General features: G+C 36.9%; 1 long non-coding RNA gene across 1 annotated transcript in view; it reads left to right on the top strand.

Annotated features, from left to right (window-relative positions):
* LOC117666111 (uncharacterized) overlaps positions 1 to 26,187 on the top strand; it is a 31,362-nt gene extending 5,175 nt beyond the window's left edge. The window contains exons 3-4 of the long non-coding RNA XR_004591625.3: positions 2,186 to 2,255; positions 25,958 to 26,187. This is a non-coding gene — a long non-coding RNA (uncharacterized LOC117666111). The remainder of the gene's footprint in view (positions 1 to 2,185; positions 2,256 to 25,957) is intronic.
* Positions 26,188 to 26,575: the final 388 nt, after the last annotated feature.

Below are 26,575 nucleotides of genomic sequence, written 5' to 3'. Positions count from 1 at the left end.
TGTCAAACTGGTGGTCTGTAGGTTGGATGCATCACGCATAGGCCATGCCCACCCCAGCTCCACGAATGGGAAAAACGTTGCAAAATGTCACATGATGGCAACGTGAATGCCACGAGTTTGTCTCCCATGCTATAAGCTGATTTTAGACCCATAGCTGATAATTTTAGAAAGAGTTGCAAAGCAAAATTTTAACTGATTTAACTTTAATATATTTAATATATTAATATATTCACTTTCATCAGGCTATTCTGATTCCAGAGAGTTTTGCAACCCCAATAATGTTTTCTAGATCCTGGAAAAAATAAAGAACAGTGCATTTATCTGCATACGATGGAAGCTTGCTTCATCCCCCAAATGAAAAATCTCTTGTGATACCTGGAACAGAGCAGAAAAATGAAAATGATGCAATCCCAATTAAAAATGGAATCCTAATCTGAAAAAAATACTTTTAAAAATACTTACTTATCCCACTAAAGGAAATAAGGAAAGGTTAAAACAAATTATTGTACCAGAAAATACAGTAAGGTCTGGTAGAGTTATATAGGATGTATTCAATGGAAAATTAATTGGAATTATTTAGGCCCTAAAGCCAATTTCCCATTCCAGAGGTTAAGTGTGGCCTCAGTGAATAGAAAATCCATCAAGGACAACCAGGAATATTTCTAGATTTATAAGAATAAAAACAGGGAATAAGTGATGTTGCTTCCTATAACTTCATAGAATTCCTATGAATTTAAAGGAAAATTAACTTCATCACCCTTCTACCTAATGGTTAAAATAAAGACCAAATATGTCCATTTTATTTTGTGGGGGGAAAAAAACTTCCATAGAATTTAGGACGTTTTGCACTGCTTCCAATGTCCTATCATGGTCATTAAACTCTTATAGATCAGACGTCTGAAGATATCTATAGCTATATGAGAAATCATACCAAGCAGTCTGACAGAGAGATTGTTGGAACAGAGTGGACAATGCACTAAGAGGATTTTACCCTATCCCTCCTATTAACAACATGAATAGACACTTCATGAGCTTTGTGATTGTTGAAGAGAGTAGAGCAGAAGCTAGAGAATTGTGATAAAACTCCGTAGACAAACAGATTGTTTAGTTTGCCCAAACTCATCACTAGTCTGCTAAAATTCATAAGAGTAGATCCAAGTAATCAATGAAGCAGTAAAGAATTTTGGGAAAAAGTAAACTCCAAAATGAGCATATAATTTTCAACAAAACCTGTTCTATGCATTTATCAAGGTCTCTTAATAGACTGCTTTCTAAGATTTGTTTTCTTGCAAAACATACACTGATGCTCTGCAGTTGCCTCTTGGTGAAATATTAATAGATCACTCTATCTGAAGTTTCATGCAGCAATACGTTATTTCAAATCATTGCATTAAAATAGTTTCTCTGAAATACAAAACATTCAAAATGGAAATGATGTAACTCATTCTGTTCTTTTTGAAGGTCTAAGAAGGACTATTTTGAGAAGCTCAATATGTCTCCTCAACCTCATAGCAAATGGGCTTGGTTCAAGAATATTGTGTATCATTGATCAAATTTTAGTCACTCTAGTTGAATGATACAATCTTGATTCCTTGAATTTGCTTCCTAGAACAAAGTATAAACTTTAGTGGGCAGATAAAACTGGATAAATTAATTTGTCTTTTCATCTTGAGTTACTCCTTGGAGGATATCATTAACATAAAAACATTGTAAATTCATAGGTCTGGCAGCTTTTGCCCTGCAGAGGCAAAGACTTGAGTAAATATGGAGATTTAGAGATTTACTGTCTTATCCTTTGAAAACGTAATTTCCCTAGGTAGAAATAAAGAGAGATGGGCATAGCTGTGGAAAGTGCCTTAAACATTATATAGCTAAACTGTGCTGCAGCATAGCGGAATTCAATTTATTTGGGGGATGCTTATTCTTCTTATTAGTCATAGTTGCTTTTGTACAATGAGAGCAAAACAGAATCTTTAACTCTTTTTTTTTACTATTGAGTAGAACCTAAAAACACAGATGAAATATGACTCTATCATCAGTTTTTCAATAATTTAAGTGAAAGCACTATAACTGTCTCAGCTGCCTTCATTAATGCAAATAACCACCATTTCTTGTATTTGTTTATTAATTACAACCTTTTCCCCACTTTGTATTCCCCTTAATAGATCTTAACTTTTTTCCACAGATTGAAATCAGAGAGGCATGTACACAAATCCCAGTTAATGGTATAATAGTGAATCAGTTTAAAACAAAAAGTAAGTATAGAAGTTTCCGAAAGGACAGAAAAGAAAGAACAACTTATTGAATTTGGTCCCATTCTTGGTTTGAAAGGAAGAAGAGCGTAGAAAAGAAAAGGGGAAAAGATGTATAGTAGCAAATACTGTGCAATTTTGGTGCATGTTATGCTGATAACATAAATAACAGGTTTTGAATAGTTATATCCAAATTTATGAAATTGTTGCATAAAATAAGTACACAAGGGCTGAAAGTATCATATTGATGGTCTTTGGCTGATTAAACATCATTGGCCTACAAAACTCTTATGTTGGTGAAACAAAATATCCATTTCCTATTTTCACTGGAATATCTCCTCACATACATTATTATGGCTACTTCTGATATTTGAATAAAAAATTAGTAAGACATATACAAGAAAGGTCAATTTACTTTTTTGTTATTACTAAGGAATGATTAAAGGTATATTATCAGGCTTTTCACTTGAACAGAAAACTGAAATTTGAATAGAAATAAAAAGGAGCTACCTTTAACAATCTTCAGGATAGGATAAGATACATATTTCCTTCCTTCCTTCCTTCCTTCCTTCCTTCCTTCCTTCCTTCCTTCCTTCCTTCCTTCCTTCCTTCCTTCCATCCCTAGGTAGAATTGAAAATGGTATATCAAACCCTGGAACCCCTTTCCAACAGATATACAGTAAGATTTCATCATTCTCCTAATGATGAAATCCCTCCCTTCCTCTAAACCAAGCCTAGATAATTGCAGTTAAAAGATTCTTGATAGTATCAAAATGCCAGGCAGTATTTTTGACTTGCATTAATGCCCAAGTATTCAAGAACAAGAAGTTATTTAATTATTGGATGGCAGAGGGAAGGAAGGAAGGAAGGAAGGAAGGAAGGAAGGAAGGAAGGAAGGAAGGAAGGAAGGAAGGAAGGAATCTTTATTTATTTCCATCCTGAGGCAATACTAGAAAGGAGGTCCAAGAGCCAAAACCTTCTCAAGTATGGTAGACAAGATGCTCATTTCACCACTAGGAGAAGAAACAGATTGCTGCCTTTTGCAACCTTACTGTATCTCTGTTTGCAGTGGGTTTCAGGGTTTGAGATACCATTTTCAATTCTACCTAGAGATCTTAGGAAATAAATCTGACATATTTTATACAAAAAAAATAAATAAATCTACTCTTTCCCATCCTCCAATAAACAATGGAAATTTCCTAAAGCATTGTTTCTACTTCAAAAAACAAGACAAGGTAATTTAGAACTTCAAATCCATGGAGAATTTCAGTTGAAGAGTATTTCGGAAACATCTCTAGCTGGCATTTGGTCAGGTCCCTCCCAGCATTGGAAAGAGAGCAACAGCTGTGCTCTTGTATCCGACTGGGACTGTTCTGTTTGATGCTACAGGCTGCTATGCTCACGACAGCTGTTTTCACCCGTTTATATTGGCTAGAGAATCTACTTAAGCAGTAGGGATTAGGATCCTGATATCTCTCATATCTTTTCTTGTTTCTAGGTAGCTTTGTTTTATATTGTTTTAAAAAAAAAGACCCAGGTCCTTCTTGTTTGCTACTTTTGCAAAACAAACAAACAAACAAACAAAGCATTGCATGTTATCTATTGTAGTTATCTTCCTCCCTGGATTGTCAGGAAAAAGTCAAAGGAACAGCTGAATACTGTAGTGAGACTTAGATTAGAAAATCAAAATCCCTTTCAAAGGAAAAAAGAAAATAAAAGAAAATCTTTACTCTTCTTCTAAGAAAGATAGATTTAAAAGGTGCTGAGATTTTTTGCTCCCAGAAATCCTTTGCCCTAAGCTTTTTGAGAAAAGTAGAAACATTAGATATGAAACAAAGGTGCTACATTTGTACTTTTTATATATTTGGGGCAGGGGGGAATGTAAAATGAGATGCCAACTAAAATAAACCACTACTGAGAAGGAAATAAAATATATGACCAATTGAAATTTAGAATAGAATACATCATCGTCATACTCAGCCATTCAAGCATGTCCAGTCCTTGACCACTCTATGGATCAGCACTTTCCATGCTTGACTGTCAAGCTGACCATCTGCCATGGTCATCCAATGTCATCCTTTATAGTGTCCAGCCAGGAGATACTATAGCAGCCCTTTCTCTCTTACCACTGATCACTCCCAGCTTGATTTACTTTTCGAGTGAGTCAGCTCTCGTGACATGACCAAAGTAGATAGCCTGTGTTTGGCGATCTTGGCTTCAAGTGATATTTTTGGTGAGGTTCGGTCTACAGCAGGGATCTCCAACCTTGGCAACTTTAAGACTTCTGGACTTGTGGACTTAAACTTCAACTTTAAGACTTGTGGACTTCAACTCTCAGAGTTCCTCGGCCAGCTTTGCAACATTTAAAGTTGCCAAGGTTGGAGACCCCTGCTCTACAGGGTATGTAATAGTTGCCTCTAGCACCACACTTCAAAGATGTCCATCTTTTTCCTATCTGCCTTTTTCAGAGTCCAGGTTTTGCAGCCATAAGTAGCAATTGGAAAAAGTATTGCACTAACTAATCTGCATTTGGTTGTGATGCTGATGTCTTTGCTCTTCCAGATGTTATCCATGCCAGACATTGCAGTTCTTCCAAGTGTTAAACACCTTCTGATCTCAGGGCTCAGTTGATTTTGGAGCCCAGGAAGATGAATTCCTTTACTGTTTTGATGTTCTCATTGTCGATCTGCACTCTGACCTTGTGTTCTCTGCAGTTGTCGTTATCTTTGTTTTCTGATGTTAAGGTGCAGTCCAAATTTCTCAGTTTCAACTCTGACTCTCAAGATTAGCCACTCCAGATCCTCTTTGCTTTCCACAAGCAATTTTGTATCATCGGCATATCGAAAGTTGATATTCCTACCATTTTAACCCCAATGATAGATTCCTCCAAATGTGCATTTCTCATAACTATTTTTGTGTACATGTTGAATAGAAAAGTGACAGGATGCCACCTTGTCAAGTGCTTTTTCCAATTCTGAACCATTTTGTGTTTCCAGAGTGGCTGCCTCATCAGAGTACAATGACTAGATGAGCACAATATGGTGTGGTGATATTCCCAGTTTTTAAAGGCAGTTTTAGAGCTTGTCATGGTCAACACAGTTGAAGGCTTTTGTGTAGTCAATGAAGCACATGTGGAAGTCTTTTACTTTTGGAGTATAAGACACCTCCCCCCCCGCCGGCGCGTCTTATACTCCGAATACAACCATTTTTGGCTCCTGAAGCCCTGCACATCCCATTTTTGCAAAAACAGGGTGCGCAGAGGCTTTGGGAGGCCTGCAGATTGTTTCTGTGGGCTGGGGAGGGCAAAAATGCCCCCATTTCTGTGAAAAACAGGGAAAAAATGGACCAATTTTTCACAAAAATGGGGCACACAGATGCTTTGGGAGGCCTGCAGAGTGCTCCTGGGGGGCCAGGAAGGGCAAAAACTTTATTTCTTGCTCTTCAAAATCTTATTATACGTCTTATACACCAGTACATCTTAAAGTCCAAAAAATACAGTAGTTATTCCTCTGCTTTTTCCACCATCCAATGTATATTGGCAATATGATCATGCATTCATCTTCCTTTCCAAAATCCTGCTTGTACATCAGGCATTTCTCTCTTAGCGGTTAGATTCATTGCTGGATTATCTTCCAGAGAATTTGACTCACCAAACCATAACCTGAGAATTTTTACTCAGGCTATGGTTCGGTAGTTGGAATAGTCATTTGTATTACCTTTCTTTGGTATTGGGATAAACACTGAACTTTTCCATTATTTTGGCCACTGACCAGACTTTCATACACTTTGGCAAAGTGCTGTCAGTGCTTTTGCTGTCAGTGGTCTCGGCAACTCTGCAAGAATTCCATCAGCTCCTGGGCCTTTGCAGTTAGGCAACAGGTTGAGGCCCACACTGCTGCTTCTTCCAGGATATCTGGTTCCATTTCTGGTAGATTCAGCTTCTCCTCTTATGGCTTGGCCTTGTTTTTCATTTGTGTAAAGTTGTTCTACATATTCCCACCATCATTCTCTGATTGCTTATTGGTCATACAATTCCTGCCCATCACATCCTCTAACCATAGCCTTTCTTGCCATAAATGGGTTTCTGGCCTTCTTCACATAGGTATGACTTTTCATGGCTGCTTATTCCAGTTTCTTACATTGCTTAGCCCAGTACTTTTCTTCATCTTTTCTTGCCTCTCTCTGGAACTTTGCATTTAGTCTTTGCATTATTTCCCTGTCACCAATGGTTTTTGCTTTCCTTCTGTCTTTTGCAGCCTCTATTGTAGCGTCTGATATCCATCTGGATAATTTCGGTGGTTTCTTGTATATGATATATTCTTGGGTTACTTCAGTGATATGTTGTTACTTTTTTTTCTAAATTCCTCCCATAACTCATCTGTTTGTCTTTCTGTGATGCTCAGCAGTTCAAATCTGTTCTTAACTTCAACTGCATATCCAGAGGAATCTTCTCAACATACACTTTCTGAATCATAGGTGGTCATTGGCAACACCTGAACTTTACCTTTTCAGCTAACAGTTTGCGATTTGACTCATAGTCTGCACTAGGAAAAGTTTTCATGGAAAGGATAGAACTTTTCCACTTCTTTTGACGTAATATGTAGTCGATTTGGTTTCAATGTTCTCCGTTTGGTGAAGTCCAAGTGTATAGTTGCTGATTGGGTGTTCAAACCACATGTTCATTATGCTTAGCTGTTATTTATGGCATAGCTGAATCAGATCTTCTTCTGCCTCATTTTATTCATCAAGTGACTGTGATTCCTGTTTCTTCCATTTCTCCCACTTTTTCATTGAAATCTCCAATAATATAGGTAATACCTTTGATGTTTGTTTCAGAGTTCCCTGCAGTTCAGTGCAGAATTCTTTGATGTACAAGCTATTATGTAAATCATTTTTTTACATGCAGTATTATTTAACAAATAAATACAAACAATTTTTAAGGACTGAGGGTCAGTTTGGTGATATGACACCCGACTAGAAACTAGGAGACCATTACTCCTGCCTTAGGCATAAAATCAGCTGGGTGACTTTAGGCCGATTACTTTTTCACACTCCTAGGAAGAAGACAACAATGTCAAACCACTAGGAGCAGCAAAGGATGGAGGGGGGGGCAATAAATGATAGAGGAGACTGTCCTGGATCTGGATCAGGGCCATGGTAGCCAGTGTGAAGCCTCATGAGAGCTCAGGATGCTGAGGAGAACCTGGAAACAGGAGCTATGGACAGCTAAAGTTGGGAATGGCAGGGGGACAAGCGAGTCAGCAATGATAAGGTTGGCAAGACTGCTTGTGATCCTACTTCTGCTATCTGAGATACCACATATCTGGTCTATCTCCTATTTGGAACAATTTCATGAACTGTTGGTGTTGGTGCTCTGGTTCCTTGAGGTCTTTTTGATTTCGGATGGTGCCTGACTTGGAGGGATTTGAGATATTGGGCAATAGCATTTACTTTGTGTTCCATGACTGGCATTTCTATTGACAATGTATTTTAGGGGCTATAATGGCAGCCAGACCCTACCAATGGCTGCTGAGTACCAGGATCAGGAATGGCCTGAGGGGGAATAGCTAGGAGTTTTATGTAGAATTTTAGGCTTTCGTTATTAGTATTTTAATAAAGGTTATATTAGCATTTTAGCATGGCATCCATGCTTTTTTGTGAAGCTTAGGAAAGCAGGTTTTTTCCTTTGAGTCAAAGTCATTTCCTTTGATGTGCAACAATTAGCTCTTTCAGGGACAGTCAATCAAATAACAGGTCTGAATTCTAAAATCCTTTAGATGTTAAATAAATAAACCTGGGTGAGAAAGGAGTAGATACAACATATTTTAAGGGTACCTGTCTTTTCTCATCTCAAATCAATGTCTTTCATTGTTTGATATTTTGTTTTTTGACACATCACATATAGCAAATGTATGTATCATTTGTTTCTGTGCCCTGTGTAAAGGGCACAGAAACCCTTTACACAGTCTTAACCCCCTCCCCAATCTTAATAAAATGCCTTTTGTTTTGCCTGGAGTACTTGTGTTTGTATTGGGGGAAGGGGCAAATAAGCTGCAGTTCAGAAGAGTAATTGTGATAGCTGTTTGGGTGAATATGATCTATTGGTGAAGTGATGCCTTGGACTGAGGTATTGAAGAGAAGGGACAAGAATATCACAACCAAAATACAACAGGATCCTAAGGGTTGGCTGCACATGGAAACATTTGCTTCACTGGCTGGAAGTAATTCTGATGTCCAAAACTGAAGATCTGCCCTCAAAGTTAGCTCACCAAATGCTTCATGTCCTGGACTCTGATTGCTGCCATTGAATTCCAGGCTAATTTGTCTTTATCCATTGTTTGAGACAGCCAATGTGGCTTGCATTACCAAAAATTGGGATGGGCCAAGAGAGGAGTTTTGAGTAGGAAGGGGAAGGGAAGTGAGATGTTATCTCCAAGTTGTAGAGTGTTTTCAGGAACCCTGCTCCCAGGGCCGGATTTTCCTATAGGCTAACTAGGCTTCAGCCTAGGGCCTCAAGATCAAGAGGGGCCTACACAGTGGTGGGATTCTGGGGGCGGGGGGGGCGGGGGAGCCAGCAATTTAACAAAGGGTTCGGTGTTTTTTTTTTGTAATTTTATTGGCCCACGGAGCTTCAGCATAGGCTAATTGGCCTCCCGGCTCTCAGCTGATTTGTCTCCGCTGTTTTGCTCAGGGCTCTTCTGCTTCCTTGCAAAGAAACGAAACTGAAACTGCTTTGCTGTTGCTGCAAGGTTGGAAAATTAGGCAGGCAGAATTCTTTTCTTTTTCCTCACCAAAAAAGGTAGGTGCAAACAATGGGAAATTTAGGGGAAAAGAGGAGAGTTCAGGATTTTAAAACACAAAAGAAAAAAAGCTCTATTTAACTAGGGAATTGTAATAATTGAGATACTATTAATTGTATATTGTGTTGAAAGCAGAAATGGTTAAGTTGTGGTTTGGAGGAATATATGGGGGAAATTATTTGGTTTATTATTATTGGTAAATATAATTAATTGATTTGTAAGAAATTGGATTGCATGGAAATAATTGGAATATTCATGTTCATATTGATTAATATACAAAAAAGGTAGTTATATAACTAATTGATTTATATTAAAATGTTGAATTTATATTAAACAACTAATATTACATAATTAACCAATGTGAGGATGGATATAAAAATAGATGACAATGGGAAGGGGTATAATATAGAATAGAAGGGAAAATTGAATTTGATTAAGATTAGAGATGAGGATGAAGGGTAATATTGGTTTTTTACAAAAATAGATGAGGAATAAATATGGCAAAAAGGAAATATAGAAATTGTAAATTTAATTGAAATGACTAAACACTGTTTAAATTTGTGAACCAGCCAAATACTCTGTTCAAAGAAAATACATTGTATGTTTGTATGTGTGTTTCTAATTATTGTTATTTATTCATATTTGTTCTCTTTTATTCTTTAAAGTTTAACAATTCATTCTTTATCTTAATATCTTTATATTTGTTTCGGGTTGGCTTTCTTCCCTTTCATCTTTTTTATTGTACAGCAATCTTTCTCCTCAAACCTACCACCTCTCTCTTTTCTTTCCTACTTACTTTCTCTTCCTCCCCCTCTTCTTCTCCTCCCTACTTCCTCTTCCTTTCTCCTTCTCCTCCTCTCTTCCTCCCTCTCTTACCCTCATTCCTACTCTAATTTCCCTTCCCTTCCTTCATCCCTCTCTATTGCTGTATCCTTTTATGCATATGGACTACTCAGAGGGCTGAAAAAGTTATTTCTGACTGGTCCTCGCACTTTTGACCAGTCCTCGAACTTACGACTATCCTCACATTTTATGTTTTTGTCCTATCTTGTCACCATGGTGAAGAGAAGCAGTTGTGAAATGAGTGACATGGTTGTTAAGAAAGCTGCACGGGCATAAATGTGAGGATGGTCATAAGTGTGAGGACCGGTCAAAAGTGCGAGGCCCAGTCAGAAATGACTTTTTTCAGCCCTCTGAGTAGTCCCTATGCACATAGCCATGCCCACCCGGTCACATGACGAGCTACCCACGCCTACACAGTCATGTGACCAGCTAGCCACGCCCACCCAGTCACATGATTGCCAAACCACACCCCCAACTAGGTCACACCCACAGAACCTGTTGTTAAAAAAATTGAATCCCACCACTGGTGAAAGGGCCTCATAAGTGGAATAGCCTAGGGCTTCTTTCAATCTAAATCCGGCCCTGCCTGCTCCACAAACAAGAATTGAAATTGTGCTCTAGGGAAGAGTTGCCATTGCCTGTTCTGTAACCTCTCTGCCTGGGCTGCTGGATTCCAGAGACACCAAAATTGGTTGACAAATTGGACAGCACTGAAAATCAAATACATACATACATACATACATACATACATACATACATACATATATACATGTAAAGTATGTCATAGGTAACTGTCTCGTAGCCTCATTCACACTATAAGAATCAAGTGTTCTTGGACCACTTGAAATAAAAAAAATCGATGAGTCCATATTACGTAGTCGATGAATTGAATGAAATTGAAAAAGGACACCTTGGAGCATTTAGTTTAATCTTTTCAGAGTTTAAAGAAAGTCTTACACCAAACTTGTTTCTTAAAGGAGGCAATATCTCTCATCTCCCATCTTTCATGGCATTCTGTATTTCTATTATCCTGGATCAGATTTGTTATTGCCCAGAGAATTGCCAGGACTGAGGAGAAAAGGTTTAGCACCTGAAATAACAGGCCCTCAATTTGAAAGGATCCTTCCTTTGAGATATGAGTGTGAATGGGTGTTTCTAAGGCTACAGATTGCTGTCTGAGGTTTTGTATTCAGGCAAATGGTGTTTGGCAAATCAGAATATCAGGGGAGGCCAGATGCTACAGTGCTACATAATATGCTTTCACCTCACTCTGAATAGTCCTGAAAAGTTCTGACATGACAGGCATAATAATAACCCATGGTTTTATGCAGTTCAGGTCTTCATGTTAAAGAAAAGTTATAGGATCTGCTTTAAACACATTGACACAGGTGCATGGATTGGCTGTATGCCCCTGTTGCTATGCATAAAGCACAAGTGCATCGGTTCATATCTTTATGATGGGTTTATTTCAGCATCTTCATTCAGAAAGTAGATATCCAAGAAATATGAAAAGACTCAAAGTATGATTTCATATTCAGTTGAAATTGTATTACCAGAGAACTCAATAACATTTTTAGTTAGAGCCTGAGTATGTATGTATGTATGTATGTATGTATGTATGTATGTATGTATGTATGTATATCAGAGGTGGTATTCACTTACCTTTGCTACTGGTTTGCAAATGGGAGCGTGCACACATGCCACCTCTATGCATTCTCAGGACCTTCTGCACATGCGCAGAGCATCAAAAATGGGATCCCACCTGGGCAGAGCCTCTCGCAGCAGCCACTACCGATTTGCCCAAACCGGATAGAATCGTCTGAATAGCATCACTGATATGTATGTATGTATATATGTATGTATGTATTCATGCATATATGCATGTATGTATGTATATATACACATTATTTAGTTAAGATCTCTAAGTCTAAACCAGGCTTTGGGACTTGCTTCCTCATGGACACCAAAGGTCTTTCTCCTTGATTTTTTGAGGAATATAAACATATTAATTTTCTAAACCAGGTGAGCTATTTCTGAAAAGATTTGAGAGAGTTTCCATTTGAGGAGAAGATTCTAAGTAATTATCCATTCTTTAAACATTTATTTGGTTTGTGAAAGCTTCAAAATTATTTGAAAATGCTTTCTAACCTTTTTTTTTCAGATTTCTTGGGAAAAAGAGCCTTTTTTAATAGAATAACCAAATGCTTCTGTTTTCATGAAAATTCTGAGTACTTCTGCTTTACTTTTAAAGAGTGCATGGACCTAATAATATTCATCTGTCTGTCTGTCTGTCTGTCTGTCTGTCTGTCTGTCTGTCTGTAAGTATATTCCTTGAATGACTGTATGGAGTTTTTAAATACACATGGAACATTAGTACCTACTGAAAGATAAAAGTCTTTCTAAAACTTCTTCATCAGTGTAACTCATCAAAGGATTTGTACCAATGATATTGCCATGGAGTAAAGACACTATTTCTAGCTACACTTAATGCAAGTATCGTGTCATTTTATTAAGATGCCTTATGGTTTATTTTTCAGTTTGTAGAAGTCAACCTATCCTGATTTTCATCTTAAAATATGAGAATCTCATTGATTTTCCCTATTAAAACTATGGGTTGATCAGTAGGAAGTTAGTTACAAATCAAGTTACAAAATCTTCCATTTGTTTAATCTTTCCAATTGTTTAAGTGTAAGAACCAAAATCTGTAAATCTTTGTAAGAGATGTAAGAGTTGGCAGTCATTTATTTTTTTAATCATCAAAGCTGTTTCATTCAAGTACAAACAGTTGAAGTACAATCTGTTTTCCTATGAAATCATAAATTATCACTTTAATTGAAAACAATCCAGCTTTTAAAAACAATAGAAAACAATGCTTTCATTTGGGAACCATGATAAAGAGACAAGGAAGGAAAACCTTTTTTGAAATAACAATTCTAGCTGTAAAAGCTATAGGTAACAGTAATATTTTTTCTTCCTAAATTGCCTGCTGTGCTCAATAATTCCAACAAATAATATAATGGATAGTAAATATGAAACAATTTTATCATTGCATAAATCACCTAACATCTAATACACATTAAAATAAATAGGGCAAAGAGCAAACAAACTCCAAAAACAAAACCCATACTATATTCATTAACATGAAAAAAAAAATCAAGCAATGTTATTGGAAAATAACCTTATCACTTAGTAAAATAGTTTGATAACTATTAAAGCAGGTACTAGAAATTGCATAAAATTTCATTTTTCAAAGTAGCAGTAATTACATTAAGGAATAATGAAATACATTTTCAAAGTAAAATAATCTTTAGTATACTTACTTTAAGCATCTTTGTTGATAGTACATTACAATTATTAAAGCATTAGAATAAAATTTGAAATTAGTAAATAGAAGTAAATAGCAATTCTAAAGAATTCTAAATCTCTATAATTCTATGTGTTTTTACACTAAACTAAATCTTTCCAATCTTGGTTTTCCAACTTACCCCAAATTCATGGGACCATCATGTTGCATTAATCCATGGAAACAGAATATCTGTGTACTTTTTATTCCACTTGCAAAAGACAGAATATTATTCCAAGTTCTTATTGTCACCAGGGAGAGCCTGTGGTTTTCCAATGCTGTTGAATTTCAAATTTTCATCAATACCAAGCACTGTAGTAAACCCATAGTTAAGGGTAATGACAATTATTAAAGAAACATCTGGAGAGCCACAGGGTCTCCATTCTAGTCATTCTGCCAAGAAATTTCTTGGCAGGAGCCAGAATGGGCTTCAGAAGAATAAATTGCAATAAGCCAACATAGTATACCATGACTTCAGCAAAGCATTTAACCAAGTCTCCCATGAATTTCAATTGTAAAAGATGTCAAAATGCAGCTACAGTATGCCAACATTAATGGGTACAAAGTTCACTGAACAATTGTACCCAATGAGTGTACATCAATTGCTTTATATCAAGCAGGATAGAAGTATTGAATGATATATTGCTAGAGACTGGTCTAGACTCTGCTGTTCAGCATATTTATAAGTGACATCAATTAGGGGGATAGAAAATATGATTATCAAATTTGCAGATGACACAAAGAGATAACAAACACTTCAAAGAATAGCATTAAGATTTAGGAGTACCTTGACAAGCTTGAACTCTGAGGTAAACCTAGCAAGATAACACATTGGTATATGTTACACTGTCCATAAGTACACTCAGAAATAATGTATGGCTTGTGAATCATGCACTGAATATGATCCAACAGGATTAAACATCAACAAAAATGCAAATTCAGCCATAGGGAGTATAAAAAACTATAGTGTTAGGATAAAACATAGTCAATTTTCTTCTTTATACTATACTAACTGATAACCTGGCATTGCCCAGGTATTTATTTATCCCAATCCTGTATTAGACAGGAAGAACAACTTCACCCTGAGCCCTGATTTTGGCAAGAATTAAATTAGTTAAAAATGTTTTCCCTCTGTCCCCAGAAGTGTCAAGTAAAATGATATCACCTTGTTGTTTTGCTAGCTGATGCATGATCATTTGGTATGCTTTTTTTCTGATCATGATTTAGAAGTGGCTTCTTGTTCGCGATATATGAACTAATCTGTTCGATGTTGTAGTTCTTTTCTCGTATATAATCTGCGTGAAGTATGTTGTGTCGTTCTTGTAGTGGTGTAGTCAGGACAAGTTGCAGTAATGTTTTATTGATCACATTTGTCCCCAAGAATAATCAAAGCCTTGTTGAAAATGTCCGGACCAAACATAATTTCTAATGTTGGATTTTCCCCCTTACCAGAGGGAGTCCCCTTGTGGAGTACTGTGAAGCCATTACCATGGCAACTCCACTGTGCTGCACAGTAGAATCCATTTTAAGGCAGTACAGTAGAAGCCATTTTAAGGCACAACAGGCTGTATCTTAACACGACACACACCCCAAGGGGTGTTAGGGGTGTCTTACCCCCACAGTATTTGTTTCCAGAGAGTAAGTCATCTGTATACCAAGTTTGGTTGAAATTGCTCAAGGCATTCCAAAGTTATGGTGGAACACACACACACACACACACACACACACACACACACACACACACACACTAGCCACATCTATATTAGCTACATCTAGACTTTTGCAGAATCTAGATTGTTCTGGCATCACATTTTAAGTAAGATACTGACAGACTACAATATGCCAAAGGAAAACAAACAGTATGAGAAGGGTCTGGAAGGGAAATTGGGGATGCTGTATTTTTTGGCCTGTAGCAATATATGGTGGCTATTTTCAAGTGTCTTCTGTCATGTAGAAAATGGGACAGAATTGTTCAAAATTGCTCCAGAAAACAGGACAAAAAACAGCATGCTAAATTACAATGAAGTAGATTTTGATTGGGAAAAAAAAAATCCCTACAGTAAGACCTATTCAACTAAGGACCAGACTGCCCTTGGGAGGCGGTGGACTTCTCTCTGCTGGAGGTGTTTAAACAGAGGCTGGATGACATATTGAAGATGCTGTAGGAAAAAGGGGATGCAGAGCAGGATTAGATGTTGTTGGATTCCTTACATTTTATGAAAACCTGCTACATTTTATGAAAAGAAGCCAATTCAAGAAGGAAAAGTATCCAGTGGATTCAGGCAATCTACACTAAAAGAGCTGTTAATGCAACAATTATTTAACTAAATGAAAGGAATTTAGTTGGTGTATCTGGCACATACATTAAAAAAAAGGAAAAGAAGAAACATCTGATGTTGTTTACACATCTATGTTGTCCTCTTCACATTCATTCAGTTATGATATAAACATTAATGAAGACTAAAATTAAAAATGTGTACCTATTGTTAAGAACTGTTCAGATAACACGTGCTAAAAATGCATAGCCCTATTTTGCATGCATAATCAGTTAAAATTATCTTAACTTGTTTTGAATTATTTTCTGTATATTAATTACTGTTGGTCTCTTACACCTGCTAATTCATCCTAGCTTCCTTCTTATGAAAAGCAATCCATGTATATGTGTTGAAAAATATTATTGATTTCTATGGCCTCTCATGAAATGTGTCAGAGCATCAAATATACCCATTGTGTTCTTGCAATGTCCTTCACAATGCCCCTTCCATTAAATCTGGTCCTTCATCTTCCTGACAACCTTTTTATGTTTTCAGAATATTTTATTGCCTTGTTTCTCAGTTAAATTTTCCTATTTCTTTTTCTGCTCATGGGAATAATCTGTGGGTATATCCTGAATATTACAATTTCAGGGACTTTAACTTTTCTTTGTCTTTCAGAATTTCCATTCAAATGACTTTTTCAAATTATTATGTGCTTTTCTATAGTTCAAGGCACATGTCCAGCTAAAGTCATTTTTCATACCTCATAGTATATTTGGGGTCAAAATATAGGTCAATAATATATATGCTTTTGATGCTTTTGCCATTTTATGCTTTTCATGATCCAAGACCTTTGAAGATAGCCAGTGAACCAGCAAAAATAAGTTCTATTTCCTAAAAGAGTTATTTGAAAGTTCTGTCTTGGAGAATTCAGTGGATGTCCAGAAGAATAGCTTAGCAAATATTTCTGTAAAGTTTATTTATAAAAGAAAAACTTTCCAGAAAACTAGCTTGCACATCACAATTTTCCTTGCAAAGTTCTACTGGACTACAGAAGAATGCTATGTTCATGTATAGCCTTGTCAATATGCTTCACTATCTTATACATACTGTACAACAAATGCTTATTGTTTGTGTATAGACTTGCCTGTTTGACTTCTCTGAAATGGTGGTTATTACAAGAATGATTGAAATTATGTATCTTTTATTATGCATAAAATAATCTCTGGAGGTAAAGATGCTTATTTATTTATGTAGATGTGTCTTTATTGTATAATCTAGAAATTATTACAGAATACTTTGTAATGGACTATACTTTCATTAGAAATTCAAACTTTTCTCAGTGAATAAATTGTTTTGAAAAAGATACCTAATGGTAGAAATTTTAAAATTATTGTGCCAAATAAAATCTCCCTCAGTTTTTGCCTGTTAGTTCTGCTTTAAGTTTGATATACATAAAATCAAAGAAAAGAAGTTTCCTAGACTTCGTCACAAAAGGGAAATTTTAATTTAGTATACAGACAACAGAGAATGTTGCATTTTATTATTTAAATTACCAGCTGCAAGTATACAATGACCTCAAAATTGCTTATAATAATGAAATGTTCATAAAGGTGCATATGTTTATTCAACCTCTTATAAAATATATATTTATTTTTATTTCTTTAATATACCAGAAAGGGAGGGAGGGAGGGAGGGAGGGAGGGAGGGAGGGAGGGAGGGAAGGAAGGAAGGAAGGAAGGAAGGAAGGAAGGAAGGAAGGAAGGAAGGAAGATTAAATAGTAAAAAGAAATAACAACAAAATTGGAATAAATTATATATAAAGAAACCACTTATGTAGATTTTTAAACATGCCAATAAAACTCATATAATAATTTTGTTAAATTTCTCATTATATTAGTAGAAATCCAATTAATAAACACAAAGAAAATTAATAAACACAAAGAAAATAAATAACAGTTCCAGGACATAAATCTAGCTTTCAGATGTTCAAGAAATCTTTTTTGCTTGTCCTACGCTCAATAATTCCAGAGTTGTTCATAAAGTGTTAATTCTAAATGTTGGTATAGAAGTCAAATTACAGTACATTACATATTTAAATATTATTAATCTTATTAATTTTACTATATTAGTAACTTTTACTATATATTAATAAAGTTATGGATATTAAGCTAAAAATTGACAGCACAACAGATCTCATAGAGGTTAACCACCATTTTTTTAAAAAAAAAAACATACAGTGATGTGTCCAATTACTGGTAATCCTCGACTTAAGACAGTAATGGAGAGTGCCCATTTTGGTAGTAAGGTGGAAGTATGTTAATTGAAACTTAAGTGAAAGAACTCTCATCCTGGATCACCCAATGCATACATTAAATGAATGTAGGGTTGAATGTAGGGGTCATTAAATGTGCATGGGGTGCCTTGAGCCTCCCAGGGCCTCCCCCACCCCCTGAGATACCCCTGTTCTCTACTTTCTTTCCTTGGGGTCCCCACAGCCATCTCCACCCCTCATAACATCTTGCTTACCTTCTGGAGATCTGGAGATCTCCGTATGATAGGCCATCTTCTGCCTTTCTGCATGGCCTCTTTAACTCAAAACAGGACAATGAAGGGTTAAGTGTTAAAAGAGTGATGCAGAGGGACCTGCTTTGCCTTGTTTGAAACCTCACCTGGAAGACAAAGCTGCTCTTTCCCGTCCGTCTGCATTGCTCTTCTTAACATCTTCATTATCTATTCTCCATTCACTGCTCTTGTTTCTCCCCCTTCCATTTGAAATTTTTTTTCACGAGTAAATATAGAAACTGCAAAGCACAAACTGTGGCTCATTATCCTCTTTTGAGTTAAAGAGACCATGCAGAAAGGCAGAAAGTGGGGAAAATGCTGCTTTGCCAAGGTCAGTTTGCAAATGGCTGCTCCAGATGGACCAGTAAGAATGGCCTATAATACTGAATTCTGCAGATCTCTAGAAGGTAAACAAGGCATTGTGAGGGCTGGAACAGGAGAGCAAAGCAGGCCCTGTCTCCCAGAGACCTGGCAGGGCAACGATGGGGTAGGGAGAGATAGAGGTGTGTGCTTCAGCATCTCTGCAAAGTTATGAAGCTGCCTAGTCATTCATAAGTGCAAATGAGCAGGTAACTTTTGTAAAATTCTTATCTCCAAAACATGGTTGTACGTGGCTTTTGGGAGGTATGTTGTAACTTTGAACTGTCACTAAATGATCTGTTGTACCACGAGGATTAAAATAGATTCATTTTAAGATAATAAAATGAATTCTACATAAAGACTATGGTCTACATAGGGCTGCTGTTGAAGATCATCTGAAGCTACAGCTAGTTTAAAGTAAGACATATTGATAGTGATGGGTTGGTCTTGTTTTATCTAGTGCTGCCTGTTTATATCACCCTAGTCTTACTATCCTTTAGGAAAGCCTGAAATTTTGGCTCTTACAGCAGGCCTCAGGAAAGAGTCGTTTGAGACCCTATTCTGTTATCAAATTGAATTGATGGATATTGCTTGACTTATTTGGGTGTATTGTGCAATCATATTATTTCCTAATGTGAGTTCTTCATACTTTCATTATTACATTTTTTCCTATCTATTTCTGGTTTAAGTTCCCTTCATTTATTCTTGTGCATTGCCTAGAGATGCTGCAGCAATTGAGTTTTCTTATAATTTGATTCAACAAATAAATATATAAATAAGAAACATATGGTACTTAATATTCTTTAAAATCACTTGACATTCATTTGTTGGTAGGTCATATTCCAACTCAATTCCATTAAAACAACTTTTCTAGAGTTCTTTTGCAAAATTAATCCTTGCCTCAGTGATAACTTTTGTTTATTAAAATTCTTAACATTAACCAAAATACATTCCATACATTAATGGAGGGTTTTAGCTTCTGCTAACTCATCTGGACCAAGGTTGTGCAATAAATATTTGTTTTAATGGGATATATTGCCCTTTAAATTTTAGGCAATCCAAGTTTCTCTTGATTGGTTCTGTGTCATCAAGTCAGGATCAACTCTCATCAATCACAAATATTTTCTCCAGGACCTTCAAATATTTAGCAGTGTGCCTATTGCTGCTGAGTTCATGAAATTTGCTGCTAGTTATCCTCTTTTCCTCTTTCTTTCCACAGCACTGCAGATTTATCCAGAATGCTAGCTCTTCACATAATTCCCTCAATTCCTGGAGGAAACAGACTACCTCGACCCCAATCCGGTTTCAGGCGTGGTCACAGCACGGAAACGGCATTGGTCGCCCTAGTAAATGATCTCTGGCGGGCCAGGGATGGGGGTTGTTCCTCCATCCTGGTCCTTCTTGACCTCTCAGCGGCTTTCAATACCATCGACCATGGTATCCTGCTGCAGCGGCTCAGGGGGATGGGGTTAGGAGGTACTGTTTTACAGTGGTTCTCCTCCTATCTCTCTGGTCATCTGCAGTCTGTTTGGGTGGGGGGTCAGGGATCCTCCTGGAGGCCTCTCACTTGTGGGGTGCCTCAGGGATTGGTTCTCTCCCCTCTGCTCTTTAACATCTACATGAAACCGCTGGGTGAGATCATTCATGGTTTTGGGGTGAGGTATCATCAATATGCTGATGATACCCAGCTTTATATCTCCATCCCTGACCACCCTAGGGATGCCCTTTCTGTGATGTCCCACTGCCTGGAAGCGGTGCGGGTTTGGATGGGGAAGAACAGACTTAGACTTAACCCTTCCAAGACTGAGTGGCTGTGGATGCTGGCATCCCGGGATCTGGAGGTTCCATCTTTAGTGATTGGAGAAGAGACTCTTGCTCCCTCCGATAGGGTCTGCAACTTGGGTGTCCTCCTGGATTCTCGGATGTCCTTGGATGACCATCTGATGGCCGTAACTAGGGGGGCCTTCGCACAGGTGCATCTTGTGCTCCAGTTGCGCCCTTTTCTAGACCGGGATGCCCTCGCCACGGTCACTCACACCCTCGTTACCTCTAGGTTGGACTACTGTAACACCCTCTACATAGGGCTGCCCTTGGGATGCGTCCAGAGGCTCCAGCTAGTCCAGAATGCAGCTGCGTGGGTAGTTACGGGGCGTCTAGATACTCCCATGTAACACCTCTCCTGCATGAGTTGCACTGGCTGCCAGTGGCATTCTGGATTCATTTCAAGGTGCTGGTGCTTATCTATAAAGCCCTTCAAGGCTTAGGCCCGGGGTACTTGCAGGACCATGTCCAGCCACTCTCCCATCATCCTGGGCGCTCTCACAGAGTGGGCCTCCGCAGGGTACCGTCGGCCAAACAATATTGGCTGATGGCCCCCAGGAGGAGAGCGTTCTCTGTGGGAGCCCTGACCCTCTGGAATGGATTGCCCACGGAGCTCAGGATAGCCCCCGACCTTCTTTCCTTCCGTTGCGAGCTGAAGATGTGGCTCTTCCATCAACTTAACTGATCCGTTTGGGGGTACACTGTTATAATTTTAAATTGTTTTAATAGGGTTGCTGATTTTAATTTTTATTTCACTGTAATTTGTATTGGAAATTGTCATTTTGTAAGCCATCTTGAGTCCCCAGGGAGAAAGGTGGCATATAAATCGCAATAATAAATAAATAAATAAATAATATCCAAAATTTGATCATTGTGATCTGCTCATTTAGACCTCAAATGAGAACTCTGGATTGATTTGTTCAATGATCCATCTGGTTGTTTTCTCAGCTATCATTGTATTCTCATGAGTCTTCTGAAACATAAGTTTAAAAGTGTCAAGAACTGTTGCCATTAGTTTGGTCTTCTTTATATTTATTGATTAATCAAATTTAGATAGCCACCAATCTCACCAAAGGCAGTTCTGAGTGGCAAACAAGAATCAATAAGAACAGTAAATAAAACAAAAAAATGTACAATATAAAAAAGTTATTTATTAATCAAATTTATATATCCACCCATCTATTTAACTTTAGTCTCATTTTTCGCTGTACTCCTTTACTTGTATTACTGGACCTTATAGTTCTTTTGCATTTTGTCTATCAGGATAGTGTCATCAGCATAACAGTTTGCTGATGTTTCTTTATCCAAATTTGAAACCACACTAATCTTATTAATTTATTAATTTATTCAATTTGTATGCCGCCCCTCTCCGAAGACTCAGGGTGGATCCAGATTTTCCTAATATATATTTTAGCATATCGGTTGACTCAATATGGAGAAAACATACAACCTTATCTCACACTTTTGCTGTCCTGAAAACATAATATGCCCAACATGATTTCTGTATATTCCATATGATGATGCCCATGTCTTTAAGCATCATTTTAGTTTTTTAAGACTATGTTAGAAATGAGAAAGTCCAAAAGATTGGACCAAACTGATGTTCCTGCTTCACTTTGGTTTCCTAGGTTATAACATCTACTTCCTCCTTAGTGTTTCCTTGTTACATTCCATGGTTCTACTGCAGTGGTGGGATTCTGCCGGTTCTAGGGGGTTCGGCCGAACCCTTTGTTAAATTGCTGGCTCGCCCCGCCCCTTGCCCCGCCCCTCTGCCCCACTATTTATTGCCAATAAATAGTGGTGGGCGAGGGGCGGGCGAGCCAGCAATTTAACAAACGGTTCGGTGTTTTTTTGTAATTTTATTGGCCTGCGGAGCTTCAGCATAGGCTAATTATCCCTTGCTTAGATCGGCTCCCAACTCTCAGCTGATTTGCTCTCAGCTGTTTTGCTCAGGGCTCTGCTGCTTGCTTGCAAAGAGTGCTGATTTTTTTACCCCAGCTATGCTGAAAAATGAAACAGAAAGTAAAGCAGGCTGTTGGCTTTGCTGTTGTTGCAGCGGTGGAAAATTAGGCAAGCAGATTTCTTTTCTTTTTCCTCACCAAAAAAGGTAGATGCAAACAATGGGAAATTTAGGGGAAAAGAGGAGAGTTCAAGATTTTAAAACACAAAAGAAAAAAAGCTCTATTTAACTAGGGAATTGTAATAATTGAGATGCTATTCATTGTATATTGTGTTGAAAGCAAAAATGGTTAAGTTGTGGTTTGGAGGAATATATGGGGGAAATTATTTGGTTTATTATTATTGGTAAATATAATTAATTGATTTGTAAGAAATTGGATTGCATGGAAATAATTGGAATATTCATGTTCATATTGATTAATATACAAAAAGGTAGTTATATAACTAATTGATTTATATTAAAATGTTGAATTTATATTAAACAACTGTAATATTACATAATTAACCAATGTGAGGATGGATATAAAAATAGATGACAATGGGAAGGGGTATAATATAGAATAGAAGGGAAAAATTGAATTTGATTAAGATTAGAGAGGAAGATGAAGGGTAATACTGGTTTTTTACAAAAATAGATGAGGAATAAATATGGCAAAAAGGAAATATAGAAATTGTAAATTTAATTGAAATGACTAAACACCGTTTAAATTTGTGAACCGGCCAAATACTCTGTTCAAAGAAAATACATTGTATGTTTGTATGTGTGTTTCTAATTATTGTTATTTATTCATATTTGTTCTCTTTTATTCTTTAAAGTTTAACAATTCATTCTTTATCTTAATATCTTTATATTTGTTTGGGGTTGGCTTTCTTCCCTTTCATCTTTTTTATTGTACAGCAATCTTTCTCCTCAAACCTACCACCTCTCTCTTTGCTTTCCTTCTTACTTTCTCTTCCTCCCCTTCTTCTTTTCCTCCCTACTTCCTCTTCCTTTCTCCTTCTCCTCCTCTCTTCCTCCCTCTCTTACCCTCACTCCTACTCTAATTTCCCTTCCCTTCCTTCATCCCTCTCTATTGCTGTATCCTTTTATGCATATGGACTACTCAGAGGGCTGAAAAAATTATTTCTGACTGGTCCTCGCACTTTTGACCAGTCCTCAAACTTACGACTATCCTCACATTTTACGTTTTTGCCCTATGTTGTCACCATGGTGAAGAGAAGCAGTTGTGAAATGAGTGACACGGTTGTTAAGAATGCTACAATGGGCATAAATGATGACGAGTCATAAGTGCGAAGACCGGTCAAAAGTGCGAGGACCTGTCAGAAATCACTTTTTTCAGCCCTCTGGGTAGTCCTTTTGTGCATATGGACTACTCAGAGGGCTGAAAAAGTTATTTTTGACTGGTCCTCACACTTTTGACCAGTCCTCAAACTTACGACTGTCCTCACATTTTACGTTTTTGCCCTATCTTGTCACCATGGTGAAGAGAAGCAGTTGTGAAATGAGTGACACGGTTGTTAAGAATGCTACAATGGGCATAAATGATGACCAGTCATAAATGCGAAGACCGGTCAAAAGTGCGAGGACCTGTCAGAAATCACTTTTTTCAGCCCTCTGGGTAGTCCTTTTGTGCATATGGACTACTCAGAGGGCTGAAAAAGTTATTTTTGACTGGTCCTCACACTTTTGACTAGTCCTCGAACTTACGACTGTCCTCACATTTTACGTTTTTGCCCTATCTTGTCACCATGATGAAGAGAAGCAGTTGTGAAATGAGTGACACAGTTGTTAAGAATGCCTCAACGGGCATAAATGTGAGGATGGTCATAAGTGCGAGGACCGGTCAAAAGTGCGAGGACCAGTCAGAAATGACTTTTTTCAGCCCTCTGTAGTCCCTATGCAGATAGCCATGCCCATCGGTCACATGACCAGCTAGCCACGCCCACCCGGTCACATGACCACCAAACCACACCCCCAACTTAGCCACGCCCACATAACCGATTGTTAAAAAAATTGAATCCCACCACTGTTCTACTGTAATTCTACATTTCCAGCTTCAATTTTCTTTTCTGATATGGCAATACAAGCAACTAGACATACCAAAAGATTTAATTTAGCTAGATGATAAACACTATTAGTGTTCTAAAGATCTTAGCTGTTCCTCAGTACCATGTTTATCTCTTTATGATATTTATATGCCACTCATCCAACATGAATCTGGCTGGCATACAATAACACCATAAAAATACAAAAATATTCTAAATTTAATTATAATAAACAAGTCAAAAGGGTAGGAAGAACATAGATGTTATACACAATGTAGCCACATTGTTAAATTCCCATTTCTATGTGACTCCACCAATACCTAAGGGATACCTAATCCAAATGGTTCAGAAACTTGATTGGCAAAATATTATCTAAAATATTAATACTCTTACTTTGCTATGTCTCTCTTTTCACTTCTTCAACTTCAAGAAGCATATTTTAAAAACCAAAATTATACCAGCATTTCTTAGAAAAGAATCTTTACTATACCATTTAAATATCTAAAAATCATTCGTATTGGCTTTTGTAATTCTAAATTCTTTTAATTGGTGTTAGAAACACATGAAGGAGAGAATCCTCTTAAGTTTTTAAAGAACTTGAATCTCAAACACCAGTTGCTATAGTGAAAGAAAGGACACAAATAACCAATCTATTATATTATTTATAGCATAGCTTTGTCTGATATACCGACATGCTAATTGAATCACTTTGGATATATGTTTATGCAACAAAATATTTACTTGTTTGACCTGATTTAAATATGGCACTAGGGGAAGGGAAGCTTTCACTGTATTTTAAATTTACAATTTTAATAGCTTTCTCTCCTATTTTTAATCTGAGCAGTACAGTTTTCCCTTCTTACTTAACTAGCTGGAGGTACGTAGGAGGGAGAGATAAAAAAAGGATGAGTACACTTAATCTACCATGGATGATGAGATGTAGTCAGGTAGCTTTGAGTAGTCCATTATAAACAATAAGCTTCATTGGGTCTTAGCAACAATTATAAACTCAACACACCCAGAATCTGGGCCATATTATCATATTTAGTATGCCAGATTGAGTTGGCAAGAGGTTTCAATTATTCCCTAGGGGAAGAAAAAGTGGATAGAGATTAAAGATTATTTCACTCAGTTAATCCGTTTTGTACTGAACGTTTCTACCATATCTCTTCCTAGAAACTGACTTTACGCTAGGAAAAGCTCATTTCTTTCATCATGGTGTACAAATAATTTTGTGCACTTTCATTTCCTATGTTAAAATGCAGTTGAAAAAAAATAGATCTACCTTTAACATTAGGGCTTCAGTAACTATTCACTATAGCTCAAGGAGATCTGCACAAATTATTATTGTAAAGATATAGACGCTCTCATTTATAATGCAAAAACAATAAGCTGATTATCCTAAAGACGTGTCAAATATCATATAAAATGATTTTAAAAAATAAAACCTCAGGCTGATATTTTTTCCCCTTTGTTTAAATCATTTCAAAGTGACTCTCAGAACTGTACAGGCAACCTAATACAACTAATCAATAATGATTAATCATTAATCATTAAAGCCATTTTAATTTAAAGCAATTAAAACAATGCAGCACAGAACACTAATGAAAAGTACTGCCCAAAGTACTTTTGATTAATTAAAAAAATACAATGTAATAATTTTAGATTTTCACTTGCAAAGTCATAAGCAATACTTTTATTATTTTTTTTCAGATTACCTTTAGCATGATGACGATGTTGATGATCAATGAAGATTAAGATAATGATGATGAAGGGGATGATTCAAAGATTTTTTTCACCATTCTTTGATGATGGTAGTCTCAGCCAAGAGAATATGTTGACCTAAACTAAAAATCCTACCCTCCTTTTCCTTACCCAATATAATCAATAATACGCAAGTGTCCACAAAAAGTTTTCTTATATAAAGAATTTTTTAAAAAAAATATGTAATAAATTCTGATTATTTTTATCACTGAACAACATTTTTATATCCACCAATATTAATAGACTGGGGGTTAAAAAATGTTCCTATCTCTGTTTCTTTCTTCTCCCTGTTTATGTTTGTGTGTGTGTGTGTGTGTGTGTGTGTGTGTGTGTGTGTGTCTATGTTTAAATAGCACAGCAGAGGAAAGAAACATCCTTTGACATTAACCTATTGCACTGGCTACCCCATTCCTTGTTGTAATAGGAACAACCTGGTGTACAAAAAAACACACTTCTACAATTTGCATATATCCTTATGGAATTGGATGATGGCTTAATAAAAATTATTCATACATTGGGAGGCGCTCTTTAATATTTAAGGTCCCAAATCATGAAGCACTTTAAATA

The sequence above is a fragment of the Pantherophis guttatus genome, chromosome 1, assembly GCF_059756535.1.
Source record: "Pantherophis guttatus breed Tessera chromosome 1, ASM5975653v1, whole genome shotgun sequence".
Lineage (NCBI taxonomy): Eukaryota > Metazoa > Chordata > Lepidosauria > Squamata > Colubridae > Pantherophis > Pantherophis guttatus.
Note: the sequence above shows the minus strand (reverse complement) of the source record. Positions and strands in the feature narration are given on the sequence as shown.